Raw genomic sequence first — 23,840 nt, 5'->3', positions numbered from 1 at the left:
GGGGTGGGGCGTGTGTGCAGAATTTGCACTGGTAAGAGTATGTGAACGTTCCTGCAGAGGAGACCCAGCAGCGCAGAGGACCCGGCCAGAGAAGCTCACAGCTGTGCCACCCCGGTCCTGCACGCTCCACTTCTGCGCTGCGGGGGACACGCTGCCTCAACTCAGGTCCCACGGCCGGGACGGCCTGGAGGCCGGGCTCCAGCGTCCATGAGGAACGGTGAAGGTCGGTTCACGTCTGGATTTTATCACAACCCTCTCCTCCCATTGCAGGCATCAGCATACAACGGTCAATTTTCCTAAGTAGTAACAGTAAACAAGTTTCCAAAATGTTAAATGTTAATTCCTCAAAATCACCTCGGAATAAAGGACAATCCTCTGGCTTGAGTACCTAGTTTTGTGAAAGAGTCACTAAATTGTTCTGATTTCCCTTTTCTCCACCGACATCCCTGGACAGAGTTGCAGACCAGGGAGTGGAAACGGTCAAGACAACCGGGGCTCAGGTCTGATATCTCGAGGAGACTTGGGGCCACTCCGTTTGGGAGGAGGCACTTCCTCAGGGGGCAGCTCCCGGTCTTCCGCTTCTTATCGAGCCGGCCGCCCGCCGCAGGGCCCGCTTCCGCTCCTTCCACGTGCTGGCCTATGTCCGCGACTCGGAGGAGGGCCGGACCTCCGCGAGGAGCCTTGCCGACAGGGGTATACGACCCCGCTTGCACCGGGGCCACTGCTCGGGCGACCCAACCTGGGACGCGCCCACAGGTTACAGGGTCAACACTGGTAGCCAGAAGAGAAACGCGACATGTGGGCGGGGCCGGGCGCCGGAGGCGGGCCCGCACGCAGCCGGCCCACAGCGCTTCCGCCTTCTGTGGGAGCCTTTGGTGGGAACTGGGAGGGGGCCCTCGTTACATAAAGGAGAGCACGGGTCGGCCCGCTGCAGTCACGTCAGCTCCTTCCACTGCCTCCCCTCCAGTCCCTCTCGGAGGCCCGGCGAGCACCGGCCGGGACGTGACATCCAACCGCTGGCCACTGCGGCTGCGCCCGCCGCCTCATCTGCCGAAGGGCTAGTTCTCGGGGTGCAACCGCTTCGAGCACCCACCCCTGCAGCCCAGCTTTACCCAGCCTTCCCAACTAGAGGAAAGGGCTGCCGGTAGGGAAGAACGGGAGGGGCCCGCGCGCTGGGGCGGCCTCCCATTGGCTCCTCTCTCTCTGCCCTCCGTCCCGATTGGCCGCGGGTCGAGCGCACGGGCCGTGCACGCTGCCCCGCGACGCGCGACGCTGGACTGGGGGCGGGGGTGGCGGCGCAGCCAATGGGAGCGGCCTGCGGGGCGGGGCTCCCGGCGCTGGATCTCTGGGCTGAGGCGAGTTGGTAAACAGATCCGGAGTGCGTGCCGGGTGTGTACGCTACGGCGAGCGCGTGGAGGCTGCGCGAAGGTGACCGCGGATTCCAGCTTCCTGCAGCCGGGTAAGGCTGCTGCCCACCGCGTGCCCTGGGCGCCGTCTGCCTGCGGCCAGAGCTGTGCTCACCACCCGCTTGGGCCCTTCTTGTACCCTCAAGTAACAGCGCGGCTTCCCGTTTGCGAGTTTCATTTGCCCCAAGCTCCGGGCCGCGGCGCGTTGGGCGCCCTGCGGCTGTCTCCTACCCCCGTGCCCACCTTAGCCCATACCTGTCTCGGGGAGGGGACGAGGGCCGCGTGCTGGGGCCATGGGTCCCCGGAACGCGCCGAGCAGCCCCGGTGACCTGATGCCTTGTCTCTTGGTCGCCAGTACTGCTTTCCTGCCTCGCTTTCTCATGATAATATTTCTCTGCACGCCTAGACCCCTTTGCGCTGTCTCAGGGGCGCTAACTGCCCCTGGCCCCAGGTTCGTGCCAGGACTTTGACTCGCTTGACCCGAGCCAGCTGTTGGGTTCCACAGTTGGGGGTTTTGGGTGAACTTGGGAAAGAGGACCCTTCTTGGTCCTTTCCTCCGTTGGCTTTTCTTTGACCCCTCCTCCTACTTCTCCAAACGTGGGGGGGTCTTGTGAATGGTTTGGGCTTAATTGCCTAAACTCATGCTTTTGCCCAGTCTGCCCCTCTCCCAAACCCAGGTCAGTTCTCCCATGTGCCTTGTGGGATGGAAAATGCTGCGGGGGCAGGCCTGGATGCTGGAACTCTCCATTTGGATGACAGGTGCCAGTCCTCTGAAGGCTGAGAGACTTATGTGCAGCCTCTCATCCAGGGTAGGGCCTGCAGCCCATTGGAAAACTTGTCCATGCTCACTTGCACCTTGGGTGTGCGTGACAGAAGACTGAAGAGCTGGGCCTGCCAGGTCTAACTTGTTGCCAAAGGACTTGAGCATGCCTGATGCCAGCCTGCCACTTGTCATGCTGTGCATGGGTGGGTCATGCTGGCAGGAGGGCCCATCTCCGGAGAAGAAACAAAGGGGGGGGGGCTGGTGGTTCTCAGGAGCAGCATCTTTAAGACTTTAAGATGACTTTGGGCATTTTCAACTTTGCAAATAATGCAGACAAGGCAGGGTTTTGGGCCTGACCTTGGGCAACTCAAAGGAAAAGTGAGCTAAGGTCGTTTGAGCACTTACGTGTGTGTCACATAAGACAGTGTTTCTCAACCTTCAGCAACATCCCTGGCCTCTCTCCATTAGGTGCTAGTAGCACCCCCCCGACACACACACACACACACACACACACACACACACACACACTATTTGTGACAACCAAAAATGTCTCCAGACATTGCCACATGTCTCCTAGAGGACAAAAGCAACCTTGGTTGAGAACCACTGAGGTAAAACTGTAAAAAGAGTCTTCCCATCCTGCCAGAGGCCCCCTAGGACCTGTCCATGACTGGCTGAGAGGTTTACGTAAAGGGTAGCATCTCTGTCCTAAACCAATGATAGAAGCCCTGTAGATTGGGCTTTAATGGAGTCCCCCACTCTGCACCTGGGGGGATAGGAGTGAGATAGGAGGTAGAAACCCATGGTCATTTGCTGTGCCTGCTGGGTGCATGGCAGTGACTGGCTGGGTCCAGAGTACAAAAGAAGTGGGAGACTTGTGGTTTCTGTCTTTGGGGACTTTGCAAGACTGTGGGAGATATGCGTATGAAATAACCATGGGGCAGTTTTTAAATAGTGAGCAAACTTATGCTGTCTGAATGCTGGCAAAAAAGCCAATTCAGTTATCCATAAGTGGCTTTTCCAAGGTGATGGTTTGCTCATCCTTACTGATTTGCTGGGGCATCTCTTATGTCTTATGATGTGGGAGGGTGCCAGGCCTGTGTCTGCAGAGAGTAAGTGTGTGGCTGCATTTCAAACATATATGTGGGTGTATGTACATGTGCCATGTACTCCTCCAAGAGAGAGTCTACCCAGGAGTGCAGAATGGACACGTGTACAATTTGTACAGTTCTTTTACAGTTGATTGAAGCATCAGAGACAGTGAGCCATTTCTTTTTGTGCAGGGAAAGACCCTACTTCTGAGTCTAGATTTTGCCTTCACTGTAACCCAGAATTTATGCCCCAAACCTCAAAAGTCCCAAACTGGTGGGGACGCAGAAAAGTGAAGAATGGTGATCATTGTACAGGGCAAGGAAAAACATCTGAAACCCCTACCATGAATTTCTTTTTCTTGTTGTTAATTGATCCTATGGGGATGTATCAGGATTTTCCCAAAACATTCCTTGCCCTTTCTTGCCTATAGAGAAGAATCTGGACAGGGAGGTCACTTCTCTTTTCTCAAGAAGATTTAGAGGAGCGTATTATTGGGAAGTTCCAAACTTGGCATGATAATTTTCCATCAAGAGCTGTGGACACTGAGTCATTATCTTTGTCAGTTGAAACAAGAGCTGTGTGCAAAATTAGACAGGAATATTTCGAGAGTTGCCTTGATCTGACAGTGGCATCTGGAAATAGTTCCAGCATTCTTGCTAAACAACAGCCAGGAACCTGGGGGACAGCCAGTAGAAAGAAGAGCCAGTGGGAGAGGGGGAGTGCGAGGGCCCTACTCCTTGAGGAGTTGAACCTGTGCGGGGGATAGGGTCTGCCGACTCGGAGGCAGACCCTGATGTGTCTGGGTGGGCTGCTCCCCACACTTTTCAGACCCAAGTGGGTGTCCACTGGTCTGTCCACAAGCATGTTTGTCGTGGGGTTACAGGCTCCTGAGCCCTTGACCTTTTGCTTTGAGGTCAGGGGCCCACAGAATATCTAACATTGGAAATGACTCTGAAAACCTCCTTTTATTCTCCATACTTGGATGTGCTTTATTTTTACTCTGTGCATGTAGGGAAGGATTCATGAGAAAGCTGAGTGTTTTTCACTCACCTTGCCCTTTCAGGGTATTGTAGATTCTGTTGTAGTGACTGGTGACTGAGTTCTTGTCTCCGGAGTCCTCGACTTGCTTTTTAAAATATCCCATTTCCATCTGGGCTGAGGGAGAGGGGCTGCACTTGGTAGAAACCTGGAAAATCCCTGTGTGCTCTAAGGGTTGGTGCTTCTCCACATCCTGCCCTGAAGAAGAGCCCGCTCTGGAATTGTGGGTTATTCCCTCCTTGTTGAACAAATATTGACTGATTGTCTGCCTTGAGTGTGGCGTTGGAAATATAAAAGTGAACAATTCCTTGGTTCCCGGACCTCAGGGAATTGTAATAAGGGGTGTGCAGATACCACCTAAACACCCTCAGTGTGGTTTGGGCTCGGGGTCTAGATCATACCACTTCTGGCTGGTGGAAACGGCAAGGCTCTTGGAGGAGGAGGCATGTTAGCTGGGACTCTGAGAATGAGCAGGATTTCAGCAGGAAGAGGCAGGAGTTTGGAGGGGTGAGGGGCCAGTGCTTCCCAGACGCTCTATGCTGAAGGCCAGGTTTTATTTTTTCCCAGTTTGTTGCAGACCAGTGCTTTTGCAAAACAGTAAAAATGTCCCGACTGCTAGATTGCTGTGAAAGCTTCTGAGCCCTTACTCCTGTTATCTCACTGAGGATGACAATATGAGTCCAAGGACCATTCTTTGAGTAGCATTGGTCCAGGCAGTGGGCTCTTTGAGCAGAGGCATTGGGGTGGGTGAGTGCCTGGTAGGGGTGAGTGCAGTCTGGCCGGAGGGTAGGGAGTGGCAGGGGAGCAGTGGGAGGCTGGGCAAGGGAGCAGAGTGGGGTGAGTCCCCCATCCCATTTCCTGTTGAAGCAGCTTGTGTGATCTGCCCTTAAGAGTTTAGCATAGTCTGAGCAGCGCTGCTCCCACTGTGCTTCCATAGGGTCGGGGGGTGGCCAGGAGGGCTTTGGCATAGGGCTCCTGGTAATTTTCAGCTGACAGTTCAGTTCAGGCCAGAAAGGGTTCCCTGGGCGCCCACAACTCAGCTGCAGCCTAGTGGGCTCTGACAGAGAGGGAGGCGGCTCCCTGCCCTGGCATGTGCACAGTGGACGTGGGTGCCTGTGGGTAGTGGCAGACTGTGTAGGACCTAGGGTGGGTGCAGTGCTCTGTTGTGGAAACCCAGAGCGCAGCGGTGCTGGTTCTGCTGGAAACGGGCTGGGAAACTGCCTTCCTGTGCTGGGAGGTCTAGGAGCTGGGGCCTGAAGGAGGAACAGGTTTCCATGGGAGAGAAGGATCCGAAGCTGACGCCTGAGTAGGGAGGGGCAAAGGTGGGCGCTGCTGTGGGGAGGAGAGGGGAGGGCACTCAGGCAGGCAGGCTGTGCAGAATGGGTCTTGGAATGGGTCACTTTGAGGGGTCAGGGTGGATGGGGAGGGAGACCCGTGAGGCGGCCTGTGAGAAGTGAGGGCTGCCTGAGTCCCAGGTGGCGGGTACTGGGCAGGTGGAATGCAGTCGTAGGTTCAAGAGATTATAAATCTGTGCAGGTGGACTCTCTAGACTAAGTTACTGCTGGGCCACTGGGCTGAGATTTCTAGTGGCGGGAGGGGTGGGGACTGTTTGGGGTGGATGGTGGTGTCACCGCTGAAAACAGGGCAGAGCTGGGCTGGTGGCAGGAAGATGGTGATGTTAGTTTTAGATGGGAAGGGGTTGTGGTGCCTGCGGTACTTTTTTCCTGTCCTTTTTTATTAAGGTACAGTTTGCACACAGTAAATTCACAGTTTCTAGTGCGCGGTTGTGCAGTTTGACAAATGCATGTAGTCATGTAACCATTACCACAGTCAAGGTCCAGAACGGTAATGTCCTCCCCGCCCCCCGGGTTCCCTGTGCCCCTCCATCGGTGCCTGTGGGACCTGGAGGGAGAGACGTGGCGTGTGTATAACTGGATTTGTTCTAGAATTGGGCCAGTGGTTGAGATGGCCTGCCCAGCCTGGGAATGGGATGCATGGTCCTGGGGGAGCTGCCAGCCCGTGGGGAGGCTGAAGCAGCCCAGGGGACGGTGTAGAGAGCAGGGAGGATGGGGCTGGGGACCAGGCCTGGGCACTCCTGTGGAGGTGGAGGGGGGAAGGGGAGCTGGTGAGGGAGGTTGAGATGAGGGGCCGGGTGAGCCCTGGGAACCCAGCAGAGGATGTCAGGGGAGAGGGTGGGACCCGCGGGAAAGGCTGAGGAGGGTGGTGTTGACTCAGGTGGATGGAGCCATCAGGTGGCCGTTGTGAGTGCCGCCGAGGGAGAGCTCGGGCTCGGGGCCAGGCAGCCTGGGCCAGGCAGCCTGTGCCGAGGGAGAAGGGAAGGCAGGGTTGGCTGGGATGAGGCTGAAGGAGAAGCAGAGTCAACGGGAGGTTTTTCAATATTTGGTGCGTGAAAGCCGAGAGCGGGGTTTGTGGGCTTGAGGGGGAAAGCTTTTGCGGAAGGAGACATTGAAGGCAAAATGAAAAATAGGTCCGGGGCAAAGTCCTAAAGGAGGAGGGAGAGGGAGGAGGGGAACGGCCAGTGCGGGGAGGAGGTGGGATGGGAGGAGAGGCGGGGGGAGGGCTGAGACCGGACCGAGGGTTGAGGGTGAGCACATCTGATTGCCACTGTGTTGAGGAAACAGGAGGTCAGCTGCAGTGAGTGAGGCCGCCTGCTTGATGTGAGAGGGGGAGGCTGGGCTGGGGGTGGCGCTTGAAGGGGAAGCCAGGCTCCTGCCAGCCTCTGAGGAGGGGTGTGCGTGTGTGTGCGTGTGTGTGTGCGTGCGTGCGTGCGTGTGTAACGGGGCAGGATGGGTTTCCTGGCCGTCTGAGAAGGGGCGCACTCCCTGCCCCGCCCCCCCGCGGGATTTTCCCAGAGGTGTTTGCTGAGAGAGGCTGCGCGGTCCCCACCTCACCACCCCCGAGAAGCAGGTCTGCCCCTCCCCACCTGCTATTTTCATAGAACATCTAGAAGGGTTAGTACTCAGATTCTTTTGTGTATGATTCTTTCTAGAACCTGTTAAATCCCAATTCTCAACACAGCCCTTCTGTGCTCAGGGTAAACGGCCGTGTCCTAATCTCTGGGAACTGGAGATCATCTAGGTCAATCGTCTTGTTTTACACATGAGGAAACGGGGAAACTCAGGCCCAAGGGAGAGCGGGTGTGCCCAGGGTCACATGTGGCCGGTGCCCAGGTGGGCCTGGAACCCGGGCCTGGCTGGCCACCCTCCTCCATCAGCCTCACCGTAGTACCCTTGTTGTCTGGGAACCCGGAGGGCCTGACGGCAACGATCCTGCCGTCTACCAGGCGGGATGGGGGGTCCCGGGGTCTGTTCACACACCCGGAACTTTTACATTAAATCCAGATCCTGGGGTCAAGCCGGTGTTTGCTTTCTGTCTGGCACGTTTCCTCTGCGTTTGGCCCGGGTCCTGGCTCAGGGGAGGGTGAAGGTAAGAATAGGTTGCCCTGTGACCTGCAGGTGGTTACTGTTTGACAGGTGCTGGAGCAAACATCTCCCCATCTGTCTGCGATTGAAAAAGCGGTTTGTGGCTCTTGCCCCCTAATGCGTTTACAGCCAGCATTTGGTAAAGCAAGGGCTGGGCACCACGCACAGGTCAGGCCTGCCGTGCCCCTGTTCGAGCCCGCCTGAGCTCGCTGTCAGCCAGGCCTGCTGTCTTTTGCCCCTCTTCCCTCTCCCTCTTCTTCTAAGCGAGGAGTGGGGCCGAGCAGAGGACGCAGTAGAGGTGCCGCATCCTGGGTGGGCCGCCCCCCCCCCCCCAGTGTCTGTGTGCGCGTGCGAGCAGGCTCCGGGCCCCTGTGAGCGACGCTCTGCCTCCCTTCTCCCTCTTCTGCCCTCACCCTCTTTAACACAGGGTGCTGCTGCCGCTGTGTCCGTGGCTCTGGATGGCGGCGGTTTCAGGGTGATTGGTGACAGAAAGAACGTTTCCCAGATGGCTTAGCATCCCTGGTGTCTCTTGGGTTCTGGGTTCTAGAAGAGGGAGCTTGCGAAGCTGGGGAGCCCCTGGGTGCCCGTGGGTATTAAACTCCTGGTAGGGACATGGTACAGCACCAACCCTCAAGGGGAGTATAGGTCTGGGTGAGGGATCCTCTCTCCAGGAGCGCACCATGCAGCCTGGGAGACGGGACAGGTACACAAAGAGTCATATCGGGCATGGCAGGGCGACCTTAGGCCATTAAGAGATGAGGGACTTTAGAGGACGAGAGGTGAGTTTAGGATGGGGGGCAGACCCTATGGAGCGTCTAACATTCCATCAGGATGGGTAGGATTTTGGCAGAGGAAAGGGTGTCCCGGGGGAGGAGGTGGGAGCAGCACGTGGAAGTAGGAAAGTGTGTGTGTGTGTGTGTGTGTGTGTGTGTGTGTGTGTGTGTGTGTGTGTGTTGGGGCATGAGCCATTCTGGCTGAAGCGCTGGTGTGGGGTGGAGATAGTAGGAAAAAAAAGCTGGAAAGATGTCTTGGGGTCCACAGTGAAGGGCCTTGAAGGCCAGGCCTGGGCCCGTGGCCTTAGTTCTGCCGGCAAAGGAGAGTGGAGGTCAGCGAGGAGACCATCCTCCTGTCCATCCTCTTCTCATTTCTCTTCCTGAGTGTTGTCGTCTGTCTAGGGTCGTCCCTCATAGGGTTAACTCACTGGTCTTAAAAACTATTGGGGTTTTGCGTACGCTTGTAGTGCCAGAGGGTTGCACGGGACCTCGGTGGCGGACCCGTTAATTTAATGTCTGCACCAGTGACGTGCACAGGTGTCCGTGCCTGGCCTGTGGGTGGTGTTTGGGGGTGCTGCTGATGGAGGCAGGTTCCGGGAGTCAGCGTGGCAGGACTGGGGGCCGCGTACCCGACAGCTCCTTCCGGAGGCGCACGCCCAGAGTGGACTCAGTGTGGGGCTCCTGCCTCTTTCTCCCACTTACGTCTGAGACAGAACCGGGGTGGGATCGCTGGTGCTGAGAAGCCTGACACTCTCAACCTGGTAGCTGAGGAGCTTTCCAGAAAGGGAGTTTGGCCAGGTGGCCTTTGAGAGCCCAGCCAGCTCCTGGATTTTTATGACTTATGATTTTCTGCAACCAGGTGGACACACTTTTCAGGGCATGAACCTTGCCGTGTTTCCAGGAGAGTGACTTTTGTTCTTTTTTCTAAGGCATTTCTTTTTTTTTTTTTTTAATTATTTTATTTATTTATTTTTGGCTGTGTTGGGTCCTCGTGGCGGTGCGCGGGCTTCTCTTATTGCAGATCACGGGCTCTAGGCGCACAGACCTCAGTAGTTGTGGCATGCAGGCTCAGTAGTTGTGGTTCACGGGCTTAGTTGCTCCACGGCATGTGGGATCTTCCCGGACCAGGGCTTGTACCTGTGTTCCCTGCATTGGCAGGCAGATTCTCAACCACTGTGCCACCAGGGAAGCCCCCAGGAGAGTGACTGTTGATTTAAAAACATGTTACTGACCTGGGGGCAGGTTTCTTATCTGCTCACTTCCTAGGCTGCAGGAGGAAAGGACTTGAGCCTGGAGTCAGACGGGCATGGATAGGCCTGCCCCTGACAGCGTTGGGACTTAGAGGAGATTTCTTGACCTTGCGGAGCTGTGTCTCATCAGCAAATGGGGACAGTAATACCTCACAGGGTTGCTGTAGGATTAGGACTAATAAAAAGTGATACACACAGAAGGAGAGTAATAACTGGTAGCTGTTCTTGTTATTAATACTATTTCACTGAAATATTTAATCTGAAATGAAAGTGTTTTGAAAGATTAAGAATGTAAGAACTGATGAGGAGCATTTTGAGGGGTGCGGGCTCTTACTTGGACGTTGCGGTACCCCAGGCTGTGCACAGTGCCTGGCATGTAATGTAAGTGCTCCATAATGCTTTCAATGTTGAACCGAGCCTGGGGAAGAGGCTGGTAGATGAATGGGGCATATTTATACTGAAAGCAGGCAGGACTCTGTCATCAGGAACAAGAATGTGTCTTGAGCTGCCCATGGGATATGCGAGAATCTACCACAGCACGTGGCACTTAGCTGGCACTCAGTACCACTTGTGGAGTGACTAAACTAAGTTATTTTAGATGAATGATCTGGAAATTATTCTAGAATATCGCCCCTCTTCCCAACCCAATGATGTATCTTTTAAAAATAGCCACTGCATTAGTTTCCTATTGCTGCTATAACAAATTACCACAAATTCAATGACTTAAAACACCACAAATTTATTATTTTACAGTTCTGGAGGTCAGAAGTCTAAAATGGGTATCACCTGACTGAAATCAAGGAGTCAGCAGGGCAGATTCTCTCCGGAGGCTCAAGGGCAGAGCCCCTCCCCTTGCCTTTTCCAGCCTCTCGGGGCTGCTTGCATCCCTTGGCCATGGTTCCTTCCTCACAACTGCATCACTCCAACTTCTGCCTTTCTCACATCTTTCTCTCCCTCTTCTGACTCAGATCCTCCTGCCTCTCTCTCTCTCTCTCATAAAGACCCTTGATTACATTGGGCCCAGGTGGATAATCCCCCATCTCAAGATCTGTAACGTAATCACACTTTCAGCAGTCCCTTTTGCCACATAAGAGAACATAGTCACAGGTTCTGGGGATTAAGGTGTGAACATCTCTGGGGGGCCATCAGTCAGCCTCCCAAAGCCACCCACAGTATTTTGGCCAGATTTAAACACAACCCCTTAAATATCTGATTTTAGTTTAAGATAAACTCCTCAACTGCAGCTCCAGGGTTCCCCACCAGGGTTCTTATTCACCTACCTGTGTGACAGTACAGATGACACTTGTATTTGTGTGGTCAGGGTCCGTCTGTGTGTGGAGGTAGGTGGGGAAAGCGTCAGGTGTGTGAGATGTGAGCCTCCCTACAAGGGGCTTATTATTGGAAAGACTTCTGTGTGCCAAAGATAACTTACAAAACGGGGCAGAATCTGACCAGCAGTGGAAAATTTACATCAGCTGATGGGAAGACAAAATCATAAGAGCCAAGGGTAAATTAGGGCCTGATTAGAAATGTGTCCTTGAATATATATGACATGTTCATACATTTCAGAGTACTTCTGCCTCTCTCATTTAGATTGGACATAATAAGAGCTGATGCTGTTGTAATATCCAGGTGAGGAAACAGATGATAGGAAACGGGTTCAGGGACAGGCCTGGAGTGGCCCGCCCGGGTGGGGCGGAGCTGATGCGCAGGCCCGGGGGCTGGCCTCATGCAGGTTTAGAAGTGCAGGGATGAAGGGGGCTGGTGTGAGAGGGAAGGAATTGGAGCAGCGCTTACATGGCCCAGGTGTAAGTGGAGGGTGGACGGGAGGCCTGGGTCCTGACTTCAGGCTCAGGAGGTTGGAGCTTATCCTGTAGAAAACTACGAGCCATTTGAGCCGGGGGTTAACATGATGAAAATGGATTTGGAGAAGGTTAATCTGGCAGCAGATGGGCTGTAGCTTGGAGACAGGGAACCTGTGGGGGTCAGAGGGGTTCCCCAGCGCTGTCGAAAGCCCGTGCTTACCTGGCGAAAGCCTCCTGTGCTGTTATCTTCTCTGAGAGTGGTATTGACCGTGGTGAGGATTACCAGCGGTACTTATGTCCTGGTTGTCCTAGGCACTCCAAGCAGGCCGCCAGCACACCAGACCACCTCTCCTGAACGATGCCTCACACCACAGCTGAATCAGCCTCACTGGCCCCCGAGAGAGGGCGAGTCTGGTCTCCCCGAGTCAGATCTGGTACTGCACCCAGCCCGGGTGCTGGGGTAGAAATCGGTAAGAGGGTTGTCTACACTGGTCTCACCAGGTCTGAGTGACTTGGTGAGTCCTTCCAGAGTGTCCATGTGGTCTTAATAATGATCATGTCGGCTAATGGTTTTGAGCACCTACTGTGTGCCAGGCACTTGGGGTCCTAAGTACTGTTATATGGATTATCTAACCCACTCCTCTTGAGAACAGATGAGGGAAACTGAGTTGCAAAGATGAGCTTAAATGACTACTTAGGTTCGCAGCAGAGTCAGCATTTGAACCTGGGGCGCCCAGCTCCAGAGCATCTTGACTGCTTCATCAGTATCACTTCCTGAACGAAATCTTTCTTAATGTTCTAAGCAGAAAACTTGGGTGGGTTTTTGGTCAGAAAATGAAATTGCCCTCAGGACCCTGTGCTTGGCAGGTTGGCATTTGTAATCAGTTACGTTTGCTCCCCAGTGGGAGGAAAGACCACTTGGGACCCTCTGTGCTACTCACCTGTGCATTGGAGTCCTGGGCCCATGCAGGTTCATACACAGCATTGGGTTTCTCTCTGGATTACCATTAGAGGCTGGAACTTCTCCTTCTGCTGCTTTTTTATCACCCCCTCCCTGGCCCCAGCCCAGTGCCCACTTTGGGGCAACACACCAGGGAATCCTAAGAATGTCTTCTTCTTTTTTTAAATAAATCTGTTTATTTATTTATTTATTTTTGGCTGAGTTGGGTCTTTGTTGCTGCACGAGGGCTTTCTCTAGTTGCGGTGCGCGGGCTTCTCATTGTGGTGGCTTCTGTTGATGCAGAGCAGGGGCTCTAGAGGCGTGTGGGCTCAGTAGTTGTGACACACGGGCTTAGTTGCTCTGTGGCATGTGGAGTCTTCCCGGACCGGGGCTTGAACCCGTGTCCCCTGCATTGGCAGGGGGATTCTTAACCACTGCGCCACCAGGGAAGCCCCTAAGAAATGTCTTCTTAATCACCCATTGGGTGAAGAATGAAGGCTTGCAGTCTAGGACATCAAAACGCACTCTTATTTGTTTTCTCCTTTTATCTGTTAAGTGGTTGCCTGGCTCCTGAGCCATGATAGATTCGAGTTCTAGCTCTACTTGTTATTCATTGTGTGACTTTGGGCAAGTTACTTAACCTCTCTGTGCCTTAGTTCCTTCATCTGTAAAATGGGCAAAATAATAGTACTTACCTTTTAAAAACGAGTCAGGTTAATACACATAGAACACTGAGCACACAGCCTGGCATATAATAAACTCCCAGTAAATAATAGCAGCTATAGTTATCATCACATTGTGCTGGTTTTCTGCTTCTCACAGAATAAAAATGTTTGGGGAACTGGTGAACTTCATTGGAGGAGAATGTCAGAGTGCCTTTTATTCAACAAGCTCTTGAGTGTGTTAGCGTAAGAGTGTATACTTTTTAAATGGTTCCAAGAAAAATCCCAATAGTCCAGAAATGGCTTTTGGAGGAACATGAAGTCCTTAGCCCAGGAGAGAACTTGAGGCCAGAAACGAACTCCTTTCCTTATGGGGCACAATTCCGCTGTGCCGCCCCACAGTAGTGGACATCGTGTCTGCCTGTGTCTCCCCTCCAACCACCCCCCGCCCCCCCCAGAACTCGGCTGCCCTGTTCTGGGTGACCCAGTAAAAGATGGTCACCACAGAGCCCTCCCTTTGTCCCTGGGGCCTCTGGGTGGTGGGCAGCTCTGTGCCTGGTGAGGTACCCATCTTTTGGGGTCAGAAGCAGAGCTGTAATGGGGGGGTCCTCACCCCAACACCAGCCTTGTTGGGCTGCTCTGATATAACTCTAATGCCCTTTCCGGATTTCCTGGGACAGTTGTGGTTACATTTTACTCGGTTGCCCTAGAATAAGGGTCAACAAACTTTCCTTGAAGAGCCAGATAGAAAAAAAAAAAGAGCCGGATAGGAAATATTTTAGGCTTTGTGGGCCATAGTTCTCACTTGTAACTGCTCAACCGTGCTGTTATAGCTTAAAACCAAACTAAACCAAACCCCAAAACCCCAAACAGCCATAGATAATGCATATGTAAATGAACGAGCTGTTGCCAGTACCTAAATAAATGAGCAAGGCTGTGTTCCAGTAAATGCTTATTTACAAAAACAGGCAGCAGGGCTGCATTTGGCCCCATGGTTTGCTGACCCCTGATCTAAAAGGGCACCAGTCATGTTACGGAAAAACCCAAACAAATTTTTTGCCAACCCATACGTGTCTTAACTTTTGGTTCAGAAAAATGTGATCACTGCACTTACTACATTATTCTAAACGAGGATCCTGTTTGGGGGAAAGTACCATTAATTATTTCTATCTCTTAACACAGGGGCCTGCATTAGACCTGCCTCTGTCAAGTGGTTTTCTCACCACTTTCTGAGAAGCACAGTTGAGCCTCTTTCCCAAAAGTGGGGCGGCCGTGTTCCACCTTCCTCGTGGCCTGTCAGGGGCAGTTGTTTGCTGATGAAGGACAGTGGCTAAAGGGTGTAGAGAGGTAGTATTTATAGCATTCTGATTTGCTATCTAACCCTCTGCCTATCCCGCCCAGGACAGACGCTTCAGGGATGTGGGATAGTTTCTTTAAATCACACCTTCATGTGCTTGCTTTTATTTTTTTATTTTAACAACAGATATTTAAGATTATTATTATTATTATATATATATATATTTTTTTTTTTTTGTGGTATGCGGGCCTCTCACTGCTGTGGCCTCTCCCGTTGTGGAGCACAGGCTCCGGATGCACAGGCTCAGCGGCCATGGCTCACGGGCCCAGCTGCTCCACATCATGTGGGATCCTTCCAGACCGGGGCATGAACCTGTGTCCCCTGCATTGGCAGGAGGACTCTCAACCACTGCACCACCAGGGAAGCCCTAAGATTATTTTTATATAACTTATTTTCTGTTATAAAAGTAGTACATGTTCTTTGTAGAAAATTTTAGGAAATAAAGTGATAAGAATCTGTCACCCCACCACCCAGAGAAAACCACTGTTCTTGTTTTGCATGCTCTGTTTCTATCATCCATCTCCCTCCCTCCCTCCCTCCCTCCCTCCAAAAATAAAGGATAATACTGTTTTGTAACCTGCGTTTTTCCTACATGGGAATATATAATAAACTTTCTTATTTGTCAATAAATACTTTTCACAGTGTCATTTTAGATGGCTGCATAGCAGTCCATCTGATGGGTGTACCACTATTTATGTAGCCAGTCTTAGACAATGTTGTGATTTACATTCTTGTGACTGCATTATCACACATCCACTGTTAAGGAAATGCAGTTTCACAGAATTTGGCTGTATGCTTAGATGACTGTCAGGCAGGATGGCCTGGGAAGGAGACAGGGAAAGGGGACTTTAGTGGTAGACATGCAGGTTTGGGGCATTCCAGAGGTGACTTGCAGCTGGGGGGAATGAATGACCCTAATGGCCTGTCTCTCACCTTAGAAGGTTGACTCAGCAGGCCTGGCTAGGGCTGACTGACGGGAGGGGGAGGGTGTGAGGTGGGGTTTGAGGGGGGACAGAGATTCTTTATATCTTCCCCAGGGCTCTTCTTCATGTTTTTAGTTGCCTTTGAAAATTGGTATGTATTAGGATATTTCTGAACCAGCTACCAGACGGACCCTGAAGCCAGACTTCACTATGTAGAAGCCTGGAGTGCCTGAGATATTTGAGTGAGGGGCCCTGGGATGTGATTTTAAAGGCCAAGACGAAGGGCACATCTAAAGAAATTCATGGATTTTTGGTTCAGAAGTCTAGGTCTTTCCCCTAACACATATACCCTTCTGAGTCCTTGGAGGAAACTGTCGACTGTATTTCCTTTTTCTAAGAGGAAAAGAAAAAAAAAATTTCAAGAATGTAAAGGAACTTTCCAGTGTTCACACAGACTGTTCATGCCCAAAGTAAAAAGATTGTCCTTGGCTGGGCGGGGGCGGAGGGCCACCTGTGAGCCTCTGCCCTGGAACCTCCTGGATGTCATTAAACAGTTCTTTCCCGGGAGTACTAAAGTGACCATCTTGAGATTCCTTTGGTGGCTGGTTCTGTGGGTCATTGTCTTTAAGCCCATTCATTTCCGATGTTCTTTTTCAGTTTCTTGAGGGAATAGTGGGAAAGGAAGGAGCAGGTGGAAGGTTTCCACTTAAGGACAAAGCCAGACTTTTGGGGACGGAGTAGCAGGGAGAAACTTTTAGGAAAGGATCCCTGTTTAGATTTCCTGCCTGACCTTGGGCTTGGGCCACCTCTGTTCCCTTTTCCCCTCTTCCTCCAGAACAGGGTTCTTAAGGTACGTTTCTAGGACCACCAGCAGCAGCAGGTGGGAATTTGTTAGAAATATAGGTTTCCAGGTCCCATCTTAGACCTACAGAATCAGAAACCCAGGGCGGCGGTATAGCAGTCTGTGTTTTAGCAAGTCTCCTGAGTGATTCTGATGCCCACTAAAGCCTGAGAACCCTGCCTCAGACCAGGCTCCTAAGAGACCTTTGATTCCATATGCAGATTAAAAAATGCAAGCAGGTGTGAGTCAGTTCCAGAAATGGCAGGCTTTCTTAAACCTTGGGGGGACCAGCTGAGTTCATTTCTGTCTGCTCTGTGTCAAGCACGGTGCTAGTTGCTGGAGATAGAGGGGACAACAGATGTGGTCTGTGCCCTCCTCTGGCTGACAGCCCAGCGTGGCGGGAAGACAGGTACATAGGCAGGTTTAGAGCATAGTCACTGCTACCTTGGGGAAAGAACAGGGAGCCGTGGGGGACATGGATGGGCTTTAGGGATGGGACATGTTGGGGAGGGCATCCCAAAAGAGGTGCTGTTTGAGTTGAGATCTGGTGAGGAGGAAAGACATGCATTCCTGTGCAAGGCGGGGGCCAGAGAGGCCAGTTAGGGGCTGCTGCGGTTGCCCAGCTGGGAGCACCCTGGGGGACTAGGGGAGGTGGGAAGGGTTGGAGAGAAGTGGGGGGGGGGTCGCAGTGCTCAGGACGGGGAGCATGGGGTGGGCAGGGTAAGGGGGGTGAGGTCAGTTCTGGACATGCCAAGCTTGATGCCTGTGGGCCATTGGGTGATGATGTGCATGCAGCAGCTGCGGGACGAAGCCTGCTCAGGAGAAGGCTTTTCAGTGAGCTTCACACACACTCCGCAAGACAAAGGGCTTTCTGTGCAGCTTGCTTTTGGGTCCTTACACCAGTCATCCCATGGCTTCCGGGGCAGCTCAGGATGGGAAGAGATAAGAGGAGGGCGTGCTGGCTTTTAGAGGTATAGACATTCTGGCCTTGCTTGGATGGGAGCTGGTCTGCCTTGTCACACTTTATACTTACGAAGGGGGTTGAACTCAGTAAATTCATGCACTGTCCCTGGCTTATTGTCACCTCGTGAGAAGAGACAAGTGACAGATGGTAAGTTCTGGCTGTGAAGCGGGGGCTTGGGGGTGCATATGGGAACCCTCCCCCCAAATAAAATTCCCCCGTGTGGGTCCTGGTGGAAAGGTTTATGGTGCCTTCATTTGCTTAATGCTTGTCAGGATTGCCTGTTTTATGTATGTATGTGTGTATGTATTTATTTATTTATTTTTGGCTGTGCCACATGGCTTGCAGGATCTTAGTTCCCCGACCAGGGCTTGAACCTGGGCCACTGCAGTGAAAGTGCTAAGTCCTAACCACTGGACCACCAGGGAATTTCCATATATTTTTAAAAAGAACACAACTCATTGCTGCTGATACATCTTATTGCATCTGGCCAGGTAGGCATCACTTGGTGGTTTGTTTGTTTTTTGTTTGTTTTTAGTTTTGGAGACTAGATTTGAAGGTCCTCATACCCCAGATAATTTCCAGCTAATGGAGTCTCTGAGTCTGTTTTTCAACATGAATGAAATGGTATCTCAGAAATCTCTTCGGGAAGGTCAGAGGGTGAGGGTTCAGCAGGAAGATTTCCTCTTGGAGCTTGAGGACTCAAGTCAGGGGACACTGGCTGTGCTTCTTTCTCAGTCTCTGTCCCTGGGGAGTGGTGAGCTGTATTTATACCAGTTCTTTCTCTCTCTAGGCAACAACTTTGTTCACTTCCTTTATAGCACTTTAGCACGTTAGGGCTGGAAAAGGGGCCTGGTGAGCCACCTGAAGCCCCCTCTTGCTACGGAGGGTGAAGGGGCGAGCAGCACACGCAGCGTCAGTGGCTGAGCTGTCCAGGCTCCCCGGCTTTGCCGCTGCTCAGCTGCCTCCTCTGCACCTGATCCTCGTGTGTCCGCCTCAGTTGGCCTCTGGCCGTCTCCGTGGTGTGTGAGCCTGTTACAGATGTGCCTGCATGCTCCTGCAGCTGTGAGCACCCCGGGGCCAAGGGCAGGTTCATCCCAGAACCTGCACAGACTAACCCAGAGCACTGGAGGGAGACATCAGTGAACGGGTGTTCAAAGAATTGACCAAATGACTATTTTGGTGCTGGTACCTAGTGGGCAGTCCCAAATGTGAGTGCCCGTCCTCCACCCTCACCGCTGTATTCACTGGTGCTCGCTCAGAGGAGACCGGGCGGCACCCAGGCCTTCTAGGGCAAGTGGGTGAAGAGCCTGAACGCGCCCTCCATCCCTGTATCACTCCTCCGTGAGGTCCCGAAAACCCATTCAAGGACCAGCAGGGTGAAGCGGGGTGGGTGAGGACTCTAATACTTGTAGATGAAATCGTGGTGAGGATAAGATTTTTTTTTTTTTTAAAGAAGATGTTGGGGGTAGGAGTTTATTAATTAATTAATTTATTTTTGCTGTGTTGCGTCTTCGTTTCTGTGTGAGGGCTTTCTCTAGTTGTGGCAAGTGGGGGCCACTCTTCATCGCGGTGTGCGGGCCTCTCACTATCGCGGCCTCTCTTGTTGCAGAGCACAGGCTCCAGACGCGCAGGCTCAGTAGTTGTGGCTCACGGGCCTAGTTGCTCCATGGCATGTGGGATCCTCCCAGACCAGGGTTCGAACCCATGTCCCCTGCATTAGCAGGCAGATTCTCAACCACTGCGCCACCAGGGAAGCCCAGGATAAGATTTTAAACTTGTGAATAATGTATTTTGGGGGCTTTTGATTTCATTTACTTAAGGTCCTGATGAAAATGTGCGCTGATGTAGCTGAGTTCCTGGTGTTCGTGCATTCCTGTTGGGGGGTTTGCCCTACCATTCAGGACAGCTGAATTCTGAGTCACGTTGGGAATCTGGTGCATTAGAAATAGGGATTATGAGAGCCAATTTTTGAAAACCAGGAGGTGAACAAAGTTCTGGAAAGGTATTTCCTCTGGCAGTTGTTCGCCTTCCCATCCCTGCTCCTTGAGGGTAGGCACTCCTTTGCAAAACAATACCTGGTACTGACTAAGGTCTCTTTGTACCCAGCAGAGCAGCATGTGGGGAGGTTTGGGGACAGCGTCCCTTGAACATTAGGTAAGTAATCCTTAAGGGGGCTGGCACGGGCTGCGGTTTTGAAATGTGCATCCACCTGTGAATCTGCTCACAACGACAGACTGTTTATGAGCAGCATCTGTTAATGTGAGAAGGGGAGGGACTGCCCCATAGTAGCGGGATGGTAGCTTTCCGTGATGTCATTTCCATGTGGATGGAGCCCGCCTTCCCAGGGAGCTGGCTGTAGTTCTCCTCCATGACGGCACTCGCTGTCCCGGGTGAGACGGGAACCCATGGAAAGTTCTCCGGTATGAGGACACAACCGTTCAGGCAGGAAGAAAGGCATAACTAATGAATTTTTAATGTGTACTTTTAAAAGATGACGTATTTATTTTCCACTTTGAAAGTGGGATATGTGAACTAAAAAAGGAAAATACAGTTAGGAAAATACTGCAGGAGACCATTATTACTCATATGTCTCAAATGCAGGAATTTAATTTAAAAACTTGGTCAATTTATTTAACATTGTTTCCTCTTTTGAATTTTTAAAAAATCATCGTCATAAAGTAGGTGTAATCCTGGCCCATCACAGAACTATGCTCAGAGCTGACATACTTAGAGACCAGAAAAGTTAGGACTGGACTCTGGTGGGTTCCAGAGCTGCATCTGCAGAGTGCAGGACCAGAAATGGGTATTTCACAATGAACTGCAGAGCTAGGGCAGGGGAAACTGGCCAAAAAAATCACTAATCAGCTTTGTTCTAGGGAAACTTTAGTTTGTGGGTATGATAACTTGGGTGAGAAATTTAGGCAGAATTAGTTTTAAGCCTGAAAACAAAATCTGAGTTAAATAGGTCTTATATCAGTTACCAGACAAGGTGAGGTTTTGAAATTATCCAGGTTTGTCGCTTATGGGAGACTGTTGCCTTGGTTATTTGGGTTGGATTTAGAGGTGAGCAAGGGGAAAGCCTGTTTCTGGGGACCCCTGGGGCAGTGGGGTATGGTGGATGGTCCACCAGCAGGGGTCTTTCTGAACAGATGGGGCCAGGGCCCTGGCCTCTGCCATTGCATGTCCCTGATGTCTCTTTCAAAAACCTCTTTCCTGGGCTTCCCTGGTGGCGCAGTGGTTGAGAGTCCGCCTGCCGATGCAGGGGACACGGGTTCGTGCCCCGGTCCGGGAGGATCCCATGTGCCGCTGAGCGGCTGGGCCCGTGAGCCATGGCCGCTGAGCCTGCGCGTCCGGAGCCTGTGCTCCGCAACAGGAGAGGCCACAACAGTGAGAGGCCTGCGTACCACACACACACACACAAAAACCCTCTTTCCTCAAGAGTGAAATGTGTCTGTGTGTGTCCGGGGCCAGGGGGCAGGGGAGCTATTGAGAGCTGGCACCAGCTGCATTTGAGCTCTGATTACATGCTGTTTTCCCAGTCCTAGACATTTGGTCTATGGGGCTCACACTTGTTTACTGCCATAAGATGCAGAAGCCCAGAGTGGAGCCCAGGGTGTGAAATAGCACCAGGTGATGGTCAGGGCTAGCTCCCCCTTCTCTCTCCTGTCTCCTTCAAGGGTTTGGTCACCTTCCAAAAACCTCCTTGGCTTTGATTAGGGTACAGGAGGTCTACTTGTGTCTAATCAGTACCTTGTCCCTATGGGGGTGCCTTGGAGTTGGTGGACCGAGCGTTTGGGGAAGCAGTGTGGTGTGGTGGGCACAGAGCAGCAGAGGGCAGGTATCAGACCCCAGGGCCACCGTTCAGGAGCTGAATGACCTCAGCCAGTTAGTTAACCTCTCTGACTTTGGTTTTCTCCTTTGTGAAATGGGGACAATAACATCCATGTCATTTAGGTTGTTTATAAAGATTAAAAGAAGATGAAGCCCAGTGCCTGGGAGCTGCTTTCCTATGAAGGTGAAGGGTTCTTTGAGGGCAGGTTATGGTGGGTCATCTTAACTTTCTAGGCTCCTGTGCATTCCTGGGTTTCTCTGGCTATCACTACAGCTCTCCTTTTAAATAAAAGTAGCTGTGTCCCATGCTCAGGACCAGAGTGGATCCGGGCAGGAGTCTTTGGACTGACTGGGGCTGGTTCCCCATGAAGGGCAGGTGGAAGTGAGCCTGAGGTCTTTGGAAGGCACGAGAGTTCTGGTTCAGATCCTTGTCAGTGCTCTTGCCTGACCTTCTTGTCTGTGCTTCTGTTAATTCGGGCCCTTCTCAAGTCAGCCTCCATGCGCTTGTGCACAGGTTTGTTCATGCAGGTCTCCTGCCTGCTGTGCCTTCCACACCTGCTCCTCTCATCTTATCTCTGAGACTCCTGGCAGATCCCAGCTCCTCCCTGCCCCCTGGCCAGAGTGCTCCCTCCCCACTCTGGGTTCTCCTGCTCCTTTCCTTTTTTGTTTTTTGTTCAGCCACCTTATTTTACCTTATCTTATCCCTCCCAGCACACGGCTCCAGGTAGGTCTTAAGAAATGCTTGGGAGATTGCCAGCACACACCCAACCCTGTGCGGCACCCTGTGTACTCTGGCTTTCCACTTCTTTGACCCTGACATAAACACGTTTTACACTGTGACCCAGGAGAAAGAAGAGAGCGCATGCGCACGTGGAGGGGAACCAGGTTTCAGCCCCAGTCCTGCCCGCAGTGTGCCCTGGTGCTTCCCTGTCCGACATCATGTTGGTGTTGTTTTTAATGCTGGTTAGGATTTTCCAAGTGCATTGCCCTGTGCTCTGGACTGCAGTTCAAAAACACTGGCTTGGGGAAGAGTTGAGTCTGAGGGTGGGGAGGGGCTCTGGTTGTCCCTTGGTGGGTGTCTGTCAGAGGCTTCATTGGGCAGAGCAAGAGTGGCTGGGTAGGGACAGGCAGCCCCTGAGGAGTTGGGCTTGGGGCCCCTGGGTCCCTGCAGGGAACTGCTTCTGGAGCAGGTGTTCCTGAAACCATGCACCTCAGATTGGGACTTGAACCCAGGTGCCAGGACTCGAACCCAGCCTAAACCCAGACTGGGACTTGAACGCATGTGGCCGGGACTCAAACCTGGTCAAAACCCTGATTGGGACTTGAACCCATGCAGCCGGGACTCGAACCCGGCCAAAACCCAGTCTTCCAACTGAGGTCACACACCTGGTTTCAGGACTTAATGAAGCTCAGGTCCTTTTCTTGGTTATTTTTGTTGTTGTTTACCTATTTTATTTTTTCCCTTTAAATCCTTTTATATACTGAACGATCTCCCTGTTGGTTTTCAGGGGGAAATCTTTTTTTTAATTTTTTTATTTTTTATACAGCAGGTTCTTATTAGTCATCGATTTTATACACATCAGCGTATACATATCAATCCCAATCGCCCAATTCATCACACCCCCACCCCCACCACCACTTTCTCCCCTTGGTGTCCATACGTTTGTTCTCTACATCTGTGTCTCAATTTCTGCCTGCAAACCGGTTCATCTGTACCATTTTTCTGGGTTCCACATACATGCGTTAATATACGATATTTGTTTTTCTCTTTCTGACTTACTTCACTCTGTACGACAGTCTCTAGGTCCATCCACGTCCCTACAGATGACCCAATTTCGTTCCTTTTTATGGCTGAGTAATATTCCATTGTATATATGTACCACATCTTCTTTATCCATTCGTCTGTCGATGGACATTTAGGTTGCTTCCATGATCTGGCTATTGTAAATAGTGCTGCAATGAACATTGGGGTGCATCTGTCTTTTTGAATTATGGTTTTCTCTGGGTATATGCCCAGTAGTGGGATTGCTGGATCATATGGTAGTTCTATTTTTAGTTTTTTAAGGAACCTCCGTACTGTTCTCCATAGTGGCTGTATCAATTTACATTCCCACCAACAGTGCAAGAGGGTTCCCTTTTCTCCACACCCTCTCCAGCATTTGTTGTTTGTAGATTTTTGGATGAAACCCATTCTAACTGGTGTGAGGTGATACCTCATTGTGGTTTTGATTTCCATTTCTCTAATAATTAGTGATGTTGAGCAGCTTTTCATGTGCTTCTTGATCATCTGTATGTCTTCTTTGGAGAAATGTCTATTTGGGTCTTCTGCCCATTTTTGGATTGGGTTGTTTGTTTTTTTAATATTGAGCTGCATGAGCTGTTTATATATTTTGGAGATTAATCCTTTGTCCGTTGATTCATTTGCAAATATTTTATCCCATTCTGATGGTTGTCTTTTCGTCTTGTTTATGGTTTCCTTTGCTGTGCAAAAGCTTTGAAGTTTCATTAGGTCCCATTTGTTTATTTTTGTTTTTATTTCCATTACTCTAGGAGGTGGATCAAAAAAGATCTTGCTGTGATTTATGTCAAAGAGTGTTCTTCCTATGTTTTCCTCTGAGAGTTTTATAGTGTCCGGTCTTACATTTAGCTCTCTAATCCATTTTGAGTTTATTTTTGTGTATTGTGTTAGGGAGTGTTCTAATTTCATTCTTTTACATGTAGCTGTTCAGTTTTCCCAGCATCACTTATTGAA

The 23,840-nt window shown here is 51.5% G+C and overlaps 1 protein-coding gene across 3 annotated transcripts in view; it reads left to right on the top strand.

Annotated features, from left to right (window-relative positions):
- Positions 1-1,372: 1,372 nt before the first annotated feature.
- The window catches only part of COQ8A (coenzyme Q8A), a 49,814-nt gene continuing 27,346 nt past the window's right edge, over positions 1,373-23,840 (top strand). Inside the window, exon 1 of one of the 3 annotated variants that reach the window (XM_082612496.1) lies at positions 1,373-1,459. The gene's annotated coding sequence lies outside the window, so the exon portion shown is untranslated. Of the gene's footprint in view, positions 1,460-6,935; positions 6,955-23,840 lie in introns of those variants that run through there. The other 2 variants (XM_082612498.1, XM_082612497.1) reach the window with 2 other exon arrangements.

The sequence above is a fragment of the Mesoplodon mirus genome (genome assembly GCF_964341445.2).
Source record: "Mesoplodon mirus genome assembly, chromosome: 3".
NCBI lineage: Eukaryota > Metazoa > Chordata > Mammalia > Artiodactyla > Ziphiidae > Mesoplodon > Mesoplodon mirus.
The sequence above is the reverse complement of the archived record's forward strand: the minus strand, read 5'-3'. Positions and strand labels throughout refer to the sequence as shown.